Here is a 12,669-nt window from a genome sequence, read left to right on the forward strand (position 1 = left end):
ATCAACATTTTATTAACATGTGCTTTTCTGTCTGGTAAACAATTCTTAATGAATGCCAGCATGTCACCTCCAAGACCATCTGGTCCAAATATGTTTGTTCGCTTCTTCAATGGGAGCCTGTTAAAATGCATCTGAGAAATCAAATCAAGTTTCCTCCTACCGCCATTTTTTGGGGGACAGAGATAATAGCTCTAAGTTTGAATATCATTATGGAAAGCGATAAGGATAGTGCAGAAGTTAATTGTCTAAATTTGAGGAAAGCCACCTATCAGTACATTACTTCTATCACTCAGCATTAGCACTCTCATTAGACAGGAGCTGGCACATATAGACTGGGGAGGAACTGCTTGCAGTTGATTCTATTTGGAAAGTGAGACTATTATAAAGAGACACAATGAGAATCCAGGGTCACTGTATTCCATGGAGAGTGAATGACAAAGGCAGCATTCCAGTGAATACTGATGAAGTGATAGCATGAGTTTGATAAAGAAAATACAGCGCATTGAAAAAGGGTAAAGCCCTTCAAAATTATAGAATTTGCAAAACGAGGTCCTCAAAACTGAAGCGCAAACAATGGCGTGAAATATCTTTGGCAGGTGCCGTTAAGGAAAAAGCCACACGGTTGTTTTTGTACGTCTGGTTAGAGGAAGAGAATTACCAAGTAGAGTCGAGCCTGTTCCAGACCAATGCAGAGAATCGTCATAGAGCCAGAGGAAGCAAGTGAGGTCTGAAATGAACACTTCTCATCTGTGCTCAGAAAGGAGAAACATATTGTAGCCGTGGATTTCAGTTGGGATGCTGATGAGATGTTAGTGGGATAATATCCCATTGATTTCCAGACTTCTATAAATTAACGTCCTTTATCTGCCTACACATAGGTATGCAGGCACTGCCCAAAAGCTTCCTGCCCAGCTAGGAATTTGGTGTAAGGCTTTGTCACTCCTTATTAGTATTAAACTGTCTCAAATAAAGTGAGGAGCATTTGTAAAGGTGTGAGACTTCTGAAATATGTAAAATCTGTCTCTGACAAAGGGGCCAGGGCACTGACTTTGTTCCAGCCAGACACATCGGTAACTTGAAATTACAATCTGTCTCGTTAACAACTTGAAATCTCCTCCTGCCATTAGCAGCCACTTCACGAACAATCGATACTATATCCTGGTCTTTTATGTCCTTGATGTAATAATTGTTTTGTATCCTGTCTTTTTCTGTTGTAGTAATTGTTTCACGTATCATGTCATTGTGAGATGTGAAATTGTATTATGTATTATGTATAAAAAGCGGGGACTGTCCGCTGCTCGGGGAGAATTACTTACGAGACTCTGCACTCTGTGCTGGGTTGAGTTCAGTCGCTCGCCACAGCTTGTTCTTGCTTGGTAATAAAAGGATTTGTGTTTTTCTAAACAGGCCAGTGTCTTGTTATTGCAGCAAGTCCGTGAAGGTCTCCAAAAACGAACCTGACACTGAGGATCTACAGTATGTTCAGATGAAAAGTTGGGGTGTTGTCCATCGTGAGGGAAATGGTCTGACTACAGTCTGATATTGATCAAGTGACAAACAGACCACAGTAACGGCAGATGAACTTTACTTCTGAGAAGTGTGAGGTAATACACTGTGGGAGGTATGGCAAGTGAAGGACATACGTAATGGGCGGTAGGTACACGCAGAGTACTGATAAACTTAGGGGCCTTGGTACAAAAGCCCATAGATCACTGAAGGTGTCAGCACAGATCGACGGGGGGCCCACCTGAACTGGGGGCGGGAATACACATGTCCTGGCAAGGTGAATTCTTTGAGGCATTGAAAGGATATAAACCAGTCTAGCAGGGCTGTGGGACCCTAAACAGCAGTGCGGCAATACAGAGGCTGGCACAGAAGTTCAAAACAATAATTTAAATAGACAGGGCAGGGAAGGATATGACGGAAAATTGATGAATTAAATTGCATTTATATCAACACAATGGACTGGGCAGGTAAGGCAGATAAACTCAGGGCATGGATGGGGGCATGGGACTGGGATATCAAAGGGAATGCAGAAACACAGCTGAGGGAAAGAAAGGACTAGCAAGTCAATGCTGCAGGGGACAGATGCTACAGGAAGGACAGAAGAGGAGGCAAGGTAGGAGGAGATAGGTTTATTTGAATTGGGAAAACATGACAACAGTGTTTACAGAGAATATTCCTGCGGTTTGCACATTGAAGCTACAAGTGCGGAACACAAAAAATAGAATGTGTGATCGCTTTGATGCAATTGTCCAACAGGACCCCAACAGTCGGTGAGAAAATGAGGAGCAAATATGTTGAGAGATCTTAGATAACTGTAACAATAATAAGGGTGTAATGGGAGGGGATTATAATTTTCCAAACCTAGGCTGGCACTTCAATAGTGTGAAGTGCTTTGATGGGAGGAATTTGTTAAGTGTGTTCAAGAAAACTCTCAAACAATCCGCAGATGGACCGAGGAGATGGAACAAAACCTGACGTCCACATGTGAAACAAGGTCGGGCAAGGGACTGACGTGTTATCAGGGCAACACATGTTTGAAAATAGCTCTGGAAAACGATTGGCCTGGTCCACAAGCTAAAATTATAAATTGGGGATAGACCAATTTTGATGGTATTTGACAGGAATTTTAAAAGATGATTGGGCAGACTATTTGCAGGTAAAGGGGCATCTGGCAAGTTGGGAGCTTTTAAAAGCAAGATAAAGAAAGAGGTCAGGGCCAGCATGTTCTTGTTAGTGTGACGGACAACGCTGACAAAAACAGGAAACACTGGATGTCCTGTGATAGAGGCGCCCTGGTCAAGAAAGAGGGGACAAGGCTGGATCAATGCATCCCTTCAGGAATATGGGAGTGCATGAATACACCTAATGAAGGAAATCCAGATGGCAAAAATGGGACGTGAAATAACAGTGTTGTACCAACCTGTTATCCTACTGAGGTCAATCTACCCTGCACAGGCTACATTTTACAATCCTCCATTTGCCAATCCAAGAGTCAGTTAAAAGTCTCTAAAATATCTGACTCCACGACCATTGCTGGCAGTGCATTCCACATGCCAAACACTCTGTGTGAAGAATATCCAATTCAAATTTGAACTTATAAAATGAATCACTTGGTGCTTTTTTGGTTTGAATTCCATCTGCGACTTCTTTGCCAAACTCTGCATCCTGTCATTGTCCCATTGCAACCTACAATGCTGCCCACAACTCCACCATCAGCAAACTTACTAACCCCCACCCTTCCACCTCCTCATCCAAGTCATTCATAAAGATCACAAAGAGCAGAGGTCCCAAAACAGGTAAGAAGAAGCGAGGTATTTGAGATCTTAAACAAGATTTCACGTCAGTGCTTACTGTGGAGAAGGACTCATAAATTCAGGGAAATAAAGAGCGATGCCTTGAAAAGAGTCCACACGACAGAAGAGTGCTGTTGGAGGTCAAGAAAAGCTTGATGAAGTGTATCTGAGGACGTTTGGGAAATCAGGGATGAAGTTGTTGTAACCTGGGCAGAGGAGGCTGTGGAGTCACCTTTTAGAGGTTTATGAATGCTTGAGCAACATATAAAAGGTGAAGAGACAAAGTCTTTGCTCCCAGACTAGGGGAGTCCAAAAGCATAAGCTTGAGGTGAGGGGAAAGTTTGAAAACAGATCTGAGGGGTAACGTTTACCACACAGAGAATGGTGCAAATATGGAACGAGATGCCACAGGAGGTGGTTGAGGTAAGTACAATTACAACAGTGAAAAGACATTGGGGCAGGTACACAGACAGGAAAGGTTTGTAAGGATGCAGGCCAAACGCAGGCAAATGTGACTTGTTCAGTTCGGGAAACCCGGTCAGCATGAACAAGTTGGGCCAAAGGGTCTCTTTCCGTGCTTCACAACTCGATGACTCCAGTTACTGGAGGAGGAGGCTCCCAAGATAAGGCATATTGCACAGACCGAAGCAATTTACACAGATAGGGATGGTGGTCAGGATTGGAATATGTTTCAAATTTATGGAGGGATTGCAGAGAGGAAAGGTGGTGACAGAAATAGGAGTTAGAATGATTGAAGACACTGGTCCACAAGACATGACACAGACACAGTCATGGAGGGAAAGCACAGAACAGGAAGATCAGAGACAGCATTACCGCCCTATCGTGGGAGATTTGCTTTCACTTCTGTTGTGCTGATCCTCACAAAGACAGCACAGGCCTGGATTGATAACCGTGAACTTCCTCTGTCGTCTTCGGAAGGTACAGTATCTCAAAGCTGAAAGTAGGCTTCCCATGACAACTAATGATTGAGTCTGACTCAGTAATTAGGGGGGAAATTCTGCCATCTTCACTTGGTCAGGCCTACATGTGACTTCAGACCCACAGCAACGTGGTTGACTCACAACTACACACTGAAATGGCACAGCAAGCCATTCAGTTCAAGGGTAGCTCGGGGTGGGTAATAAATGCTGGCCAGCCAGAGACACCCACATTTCATGAGTGAATAAATAATAACTGGAACCATGCTGGGACCAGTGTCCTGGCCAATCATGTTATAATGTTTATGGACAGGGCTTTAAACTGACAGAGAGAATGTAGGGACAGGGTTCAGGGGAAAGGAGATGTCCAAACCCAAACAGAAAGAGTGAATGGAACAGCATGATGATGTGGCTGAAGACAACCAGAAAGGGACAGGAAGCACAGAGCTTCACGAAAACTATGCATCAGTTTGTGACAGGACATTGTAGTATAAAGTGCATGATAATTTACTCCTTGGAATGGACAAAGTACGTGCAATAAAACAGTGGCATTTGAAGAGGAGCTCAAAGGATATTTCTGTCAGCATTTCTTTGAATAACATGTTGTGCAACTGGCTAGGGATGTAACTGTCCCAGACTGACTGTTGTGTGATGAAGCTGCGTGAATGAGTCATGTCATACTGAGATCCGAAGGGAAATTATGAAAAAGTGGAATTCAAAAGGGATCATGAAGTTTTAATGTGAGCATACAAAAAACAAGCAACAATTAGACACAGAAACAAAACCAATTGTATGACATTGAGAGGAGAAATGACCAGTGTAAACAGGTAAACAGACTGAAATGTATGGCTGTAAATGAACAGTGGAAATCATTTGAAGGAACACTGTAAAATATCCAACAAAGAAGGGAATTCCATTGACAAAAGCTCAGCAAGAAATTCCTACCTGTGACTTACTCAGGGTGTAAAGGAATATATTGAATTGAAAGAACCATAGAAGACCACACAAAAAACCCATCAGAACAAATCAGAAGAAAGAGACTGCTTAACAAAAGAGGGCTCCCAAAGTATGGACGCAGGTATTAAAGGGATTTCCTAGCAGAGAAATGCGGTAGGAACAGGAAACATTATCGGGATTTATTGAGATGATAGGAACAGGGAAAGTTGAAGGTGCTGGAGGTGATGAGAGTGTTACGGAAAGTGGCAAGGGCCTGAACGATGTTACAAATCCAGGAGGAATTGCTGAGCTGGAGGTGTCTGGAGAGGTAGGGAGGGAAATATGCACTTTTATTTATTCATTCATGGCATGAGGATGTCACGAGCTTGTCGAGCAATCGTTGCCTATCACTAACTGCCAGAGCACAGCTCAGAGTCAGCCAAATTGCTGTGGGTCTGAAATCACATGTCGGCTAGAGCAGCTAAGAATGTCAGATGTCCTTCCCTCAAGGACACAGGTAAACCAGATAAGTTTTTCCTGATAATTAAGAATGCTTTTTTGGTAGCCTCATCAATGTCCTGTACAGCCACAGCATGACGTCCCATTCTCTTATTAACAATGCTCTAACCAACGAAAGCAAACTATGCCAAACATCACCTTCAAAACCCCGTCTAGTCTACCTGTGACGCCGCTTTCAGGGAACTGTGGATCTGCACCCCTAAGTCTTTCTGTTTGACAACACCATCTCGGGCCTGAACGTAAGCTGTTTGTGTTCTGCTTTGGTTTGTCTTTCCAAGATTCATAATTCACATTTATCCACCTTAACCTCCATCTGCTGTTCCTCATCCCATCAACCTGATAGGTCAAGGTCTCATTGAATTCTTAGATAATCTCCTTTATTATCCACTATGCCACCAATTTTACTGTCACCCACAAACTTACTAACCATGACTCCTGTACTCTCATTCACATCATCAATATAAATGACACACAACATAACCGAACCTGGCAGCACATGCATAGGCCTCCAGGAAGAACAACAAACCTCAGGCAGCACCCACTGTCAAGCCCATCTTGTGCACAACTGGCAAGCTTTCTCAGGACGCCATGTGCTCTAACCTTTCTGAGAGCCATATACCAATCTGCCTTCATCTATCTCCTGGCTACCTTTGCAAAGCAAAATCAATCAACTTTCTGAGCCACGATTTTCCACACACAAAGCCGTGCTGACTAGCCTTAAATCACTCCTTGTCTTTCCAAATGCTTGAAGATCCAGTCACTCAGGATCTCCTCCAACAACGTACCCAACACTGATGTCAGTGTTAATGGGAACTGCAGATGCTGGAGAATTCAAGATAATAAAGTGTGAAGCTGGATGAACACAGGAGGCCTAGCAGCATCTCGGGAGCACAAAAGCTGACGTTTCAGGCCTAGACCCTTCATCAGAGAGGGGGATGGGGTGAGGGTTCTGGAATAAATAGGGAGACAGGGGGAGGCGGACCGAAGATGGAGAGAAAAGAAGATAGGTGGAGAGGAGAGTATAGCTGGGGAGGTAGGGAGGGGATAGGTCAGTCCAGGGAAGACGGACAGGTCTCGGAGTTGGGATGAGGTTAGTAGGTAGGAAATAGAGGTGCGGCTGGGGTGGGAGAAGGGATGGGTGAGAGGAAGAACAAGTTAGAGAGGCAGAGTCAGGCTGGGCTGGTTTTGAGATGCAGTGGGGGGAGGGGATGAACTGGGCTGGTTTTCAGATGCGGTGGGGGAAGGGGAGATTTTGAAGCTGGTGAAGTCCACAGTGATACCATTGGGCTGCAGGGTTCCCAAGCGGAATATGAGTTGCTGTTCCTGCAACCTTCGTGTGGCATCATTGTGGCACTGCAAGAGGCCCATGATGGACATATCATCTAACGAATGGGAGGGGGAGTGGAAATGGTTCGCGACTGGGAGGTGCAGTTGTTTATTGTGAACCGAGCAGAGGTGTTCGGCAAAGCGGTCCCCAAGCCTCCGCTTGGTTTCCCCAATGTAGCGGAAGCCACACCGGGTACAATGGATACAGTATACCACATTGGCAGATGTGCAGGTGAACCTCTGCTTAATGTTGAAAGTCATCTTGGGGCCTGGAATAGCGGTGAGGGAGGAGGTGTAGGGGCAAATGTAGCATTTCCTGCAGTTGCAGGGGAAGGTGCCAGGTGTGGTGGGGCCATCTCCAGCACATCCTTCACCTTCCTGGACCTCTCAGTCTCCATCTCAGGCAACCAGCTTGTAACTGATGTCCATTTCAAGCCCACCTACTCCCACAGCTTGTAACTGATGTCCATTTCAAGCCCACCCGAATGTCAGTGTCACTGGTTTGTAGTATCCAATCTTTGCCTTGCGCCCCTTGAGTGATGCAACAACATTAGCCACCCTCCAGTCTTCTGACATCTCACCGTGGCTGTTGACGACTATAAATATCTTGCTAGAGCACCTCACAATTTCTTACCTAGCCTTCCACAATGTCCTGGGATGGACCTGATCAAGGCCTCAGGATTTATCTGCCTTTGTGCATTTTTAGACTCCTGGCACCTCATGCTCTCAGTTGTGGATTCTTTTCTAGTGATCACTATTTCTTTCACCAAGCTCCTGAGGTGCTGTGTTTTTCTCCACAGTAAATACTGAAGAGAAATACTTGTTTATGATTGCATCCATCTCTAGTTGTCCCACATATAATGGCTTTGTTGATCTTTAAGAGGCCTTATTCACCCCCTAGATACTCTCCAGCCCCTGTTCAAACTCGTCATAGTGATTTTGAAAATTCAATTAACCATATGCCCCAATGCCAATCCCCTCCCTCACCTTATTTATTCTGCAATTGACAGCCACACCAAAAAAAGAATCGAACAGGATGATCAAAAAAATTTCCTTTCATCAACTCAGACATCTTCTGTTGTTTTGAAGGGTGCAATTATTGTTTGTTGTCATATCCTTTGTAATACTTGCACTTCAATAAGGCATTTGATAAGGTTCCCCATGGTCGGCTCATTCAGAAGGTCAGGCGGAATGGGATACAGGGGAACTTAGCTGCCTGGATACAGAATTGGCTGGCCAACAGAAGACAGCGAGTGGTAGTAGAAGGAAAATATTCTGCCTGGAAGTCAGTGGTGAGTGAGGTTCCACAGGGCTCTGTCCTTGGGCCTCTACTGTTTGTAATTTTTATTAATGACTTGGATGAGGGGATTGAAGGATGGGTCAGCAGGTTTGCAGACGACACAAAGGTTGGAGGTGTCGTTGACAGTATAGAGGGCTGTTGTAGGCTGCAGCGGGACATTGACAGGATGCAGAGGTGGGCTGAGAAGTGGCAGATGGAGTTCAACCTGGATAAATGCGAGGTGATGCATTTTAGAAGGTCGAATTTGAAAGCTGAGTACAGGATTAACGATAGGATTCTTGGCAGTGTGGAGGAACAGAGGGATCTTGGTGTGCAGATACATAGATCCCTTAAAATGGCCACCCAAGTGGACAGGGTTGTTAAGAAAGCATATGGTTTTTTGGCTTTCATTAACAAGGGGATTGAGTTTAAGAGTCATGAGATCTTGTTGCAGCTCTATAAAACTTTGGTTAGATGGCACTTGGAATACGGCGTCCAGTTCTGGTTGTCCTATTATAGGAAATATGTGGATGCTTTGGAGAGGGTTCAGAGGAGGTTTACCAGGATGCTGCCTGGACTGGAGGGCTTATCTTATGAAGAGAGGTTGACTGAGCTCGGTCTCTTTTCATTGGAGAACAGGAGGAGGAGAGGGGACCTAATTGAGGTATACAAGATAATGAGAGGCATAGATAGAGTTGATAGCCAGAGACTATTTCCCAGGGCAGAAATGGCTAACACAAGGGGTCATAGTTTTAAGCTGGTTGGAGGAAAGTATAGAGGGGATGTCAGAGGCGGGTTCTTTACACAGAGAGTTGTGAGAGCATGGAATGCGTTGCCAGCAGCAGTTGTGGAAGCAAGGTCATTGGGGTCATTAAAGAGACTGCTGGACATGCATATGGTCACAGAAATTTGAGGGTGCATACATGAGGATCAATAGTCGGCACAACATTGTGGGCTGAAGGGCCTGTTCTGTGCTGTACTGTTCTATGTTCTATGTTCTAATACAGGCCAGCACATTTCTAACTTACTGTCAGGCTCATAGTGTTGGTTTCAGACTGACTGCACAAAGGTTTTCGGGAATCCATAAGTATCAATCTGAAAAAGGGAGCTTACACGTTCAGCAGGTAATAGAGAAGGCAAATCAAATTCTGACAATTATTAAAAAGGGAATGAAGTTTTAAAATGGAGAATCTTTGCTAAAATAAATAAGGTGAGTCAGACTACACCAAGAATATTATGAACAGCAGGGCTACCCTTTGGAAAGATATTCTTGCATTTGCGAAAGGCCAGTGAAGTTTCACTCAGTTGATTGGGGGAATGGAGGGATTTTCGAATGAGGACAAGTTAATTGGTCTGAGCTTGTCCCATTGTCATTTTGAAGAATGAGGGAGAAATAATGAAATATCTAAGATTCTTAGTGCTCTGGATGCAAATTTGCTCACTGAGCTGGAAGGTTCGTTTTCAGACGTTTTGTCACCATTCTAGGTAACATCATCAGTGATCCTCTGGTGAAGCGCTGGTGTTATGTCCTGCTTCCTATTTGTCTGTTTCAGTTTCCTTGGGTTGGTGATGTCATTTCCTGTGTTGGTGATGTCATTTCCTGTTCTTTTTCTCAGAGGATGGTAGATTGGCTCCAAATCTATGTGTTTGTTGGTGGAATTCCGGTTAGAATGCCATGCTTCTCGGAATTCTCGTGCGTGTCTCTGTTTGGCTTGTCCAAGGATGGATGTGTTGTCCCAATCAAAGTGGTGTCCTTCCTCATCTGAATGTAAGGATACGAGTGATAGTGGTCGTGTCTTTTGTGGCTAGTTGATGTTCATGTATCCTGGTGGCTAGCTTTCTGCCTGTTTGTCCAATGTAGTGTTTGTCACAGTTCTTGCAAGGTATTTTGCAAATGACGTTCATTTTGCTTGTTGTCTGTATCGGGTTTTTTAAGTTCATTAGCTGCTGTTTTAGTGTGTTGGTGGTTTTGTGGGCTACCGTGATGCCAAGAGTTCCGAGTAGTCTGGCAGTCATTTCCAAAATGTCTTTGATGTAGAGGAGTGTGGTTATGGTTTCTGGGCACGTTTTGTCTGAACCCAAAAAAATTTACCTGCTTCAACCTCTGCGCCACCTGCACCCACTGTGTAAATACGAACACACTCACTGGGGAATCTCTATACACACTGACTCATTACCCCACAAATCACTTACAATTATGAACACACTCGCAAAAGGCACGAAATCCTGACACCGTCCTTGGGCACACCTGAAAATTACAGTCAGTCACTGCAGACTCACTGTGGTCTCTCCGTGGAAGTCTGTTACACGGACACACTGCCCCCAGACCCATGTTAACGTGGACACCATCTTAAGTAAATGATGACACACTGTCAGCAGCATTCTGTGAAATACGCCCTGAGTGTGTCCTGGCAAATACTAACAATTTCCTTCGGAGAAGCCATAAAAACTGAGACACTTCGTGGTGATTCCTTTTAAACTCGACCACATTACATTGGAACACTTTTTTAAAAAATACTGACACATGCACAAAGATCCCCTGTAAATACTGACAGTCCCACTGAACTCAAACATCATCAGAGTCACGCTGGACCGGTTGTAAATGCTGACAGACTTACCCGCAGACCCACTGTAGATACTGTTGTATTCCCTCTTGAACACTCAGTGATTATTGACACATTCCCCTGGATTCTCTGCAGATACTGATATACTGCCCACAGGTCCCTCAAAATTCTAACACATCGTGTGTGAATTCCCTGTCAACATTACTCACTCCCCAGGCCCTCCCATAAATAGTGAAACTCTCCCAGTCAGATTCCCAGAAATTGTTCGCACACTCCCGATGGATTTGTTGTAAATATTGATGCACTCTCCTGGGATTTCTGTAAAAGTCGGTCACGCTTCTTAGGAATGCCCTTTTAATATTGATGCCCTCCCCAGAAACACCCAGGAAATGCTGAAAATCCTCCCCGGGACATGCTGTAAATACTGATGCATCCCTTCTGGAACCCCTGTAAATATTAACACACTCATCCTGGATTCCCTGTGGATACTGCTTTTAGAGATACAGAGACACATATCTCAGAATTGGATTCTTCAGTCCAACCAGTCCATGCCGACCATAAACCCAAACTGAATTGGGGCCAAGCACAGGAAGGTGGGACATATCCCTCCAAATACTTCTTATTCATGCACTTACCCAATTGCCTTTTAAATGCTGTAACTGTACCCGCACCCAGTACTTCCTCCGGAAGTCCATCCCATACATGAATCCTATGTAAACAAAAACAAAATTCAATGCATTTATTATTAAAATCTTTCTCCTCTCACCTTCTGAGTATGCCCCAGCCTTGAAATCCCCACCCTCTTGAATTGAAATCTGCCATCCACCTTATCAATACCGCTCAGGATTTTTAAACCTCTGTCGTGTTACCCCTCAATCTGCTTTGCACGGGATCCATTAAAATGCTGTAACGATTCCCTGTAAATACTGACGCACTCCCCAGGGATACTGTATTAATATTGGCATTCTCCCTGAACACCCCCTGTAAATAGTGATACACGGCCAGGGAACCCCATGTAAATAATAACAAAGGCCCCCTGGACACACTGTATGTGTTGAAATGAATACCCCAGACAGACTGCCAATACTGTCACACTCCCCAAAGACACCTCAAATACCTTTCACACACTGCAGTGAGGACAAACTCCCCAGCAACTCCCTGGGGTACTGAAATAGTTCCGAGTGATCATTCTGTAAATAGCACTCCACACCAATCACTGGAAAAAGTCTATAGATACTGAATCATTAACCACAGGCTCACTGTGAATACTGACACACTCACTGGGAAACCTGCACAAGTACTGATTCATGCAGGACTCCGTGAAGAAATAAAAAATCGCCAATAGTAAACCATTTTGATGAACCTTGTGTTGCAGTCCAGGATTCTGCCCATCCAAAACTACTCAAAGAGACAGTTGGACTGAGTCTGTGAAAAATACACAACACAATAATTATGCCTGGGAACGGAGGTTGCTGTGTGGGGTTATTGAGATAACAAGGCGTAGGGCTGGATGAACACAGTAGGCCAAGCATCATCAGAGGAGCAGGAAAGCTGACGTTTCATGGTTTGACCGTTCTTCAGAAAATTATTTTTAGTCCTGGAATCCCATTTTGCCCCTCTTCTCTTGAAGGACATCTGACCGAAACCAACTGACCCTGATCGATGAGATAGTAGGAACCGATCCAAGACAACTTTTACACCTCAGGTTACTCAGCACAGTCAGTCTGGAGCTGAAAGAGATACTCGACATTCAAATCCATTCAAACACACTCTAACCATCGGAAAGCTAATTAACCTCAGGGGAGAAC

The sequence above is a fragment of the Stegostoma tigrinum genome, unplaced genomic scaffold, assembly GCF_030684315.1.
Source record: "Stegostoma tigrinum isolate sSteTig4 unplaced genomic scaffold, sSteTig4.hap1 scaffold_203, whole genome shotgun sequence".
Classification (NCBI taxonomy): Eukaryota; Metazoa; Chordata; class Chondrichthyes; order Orectolobiformes; family Stegostomatidae; genus Stegostoma; species Stegostoma tigrinum.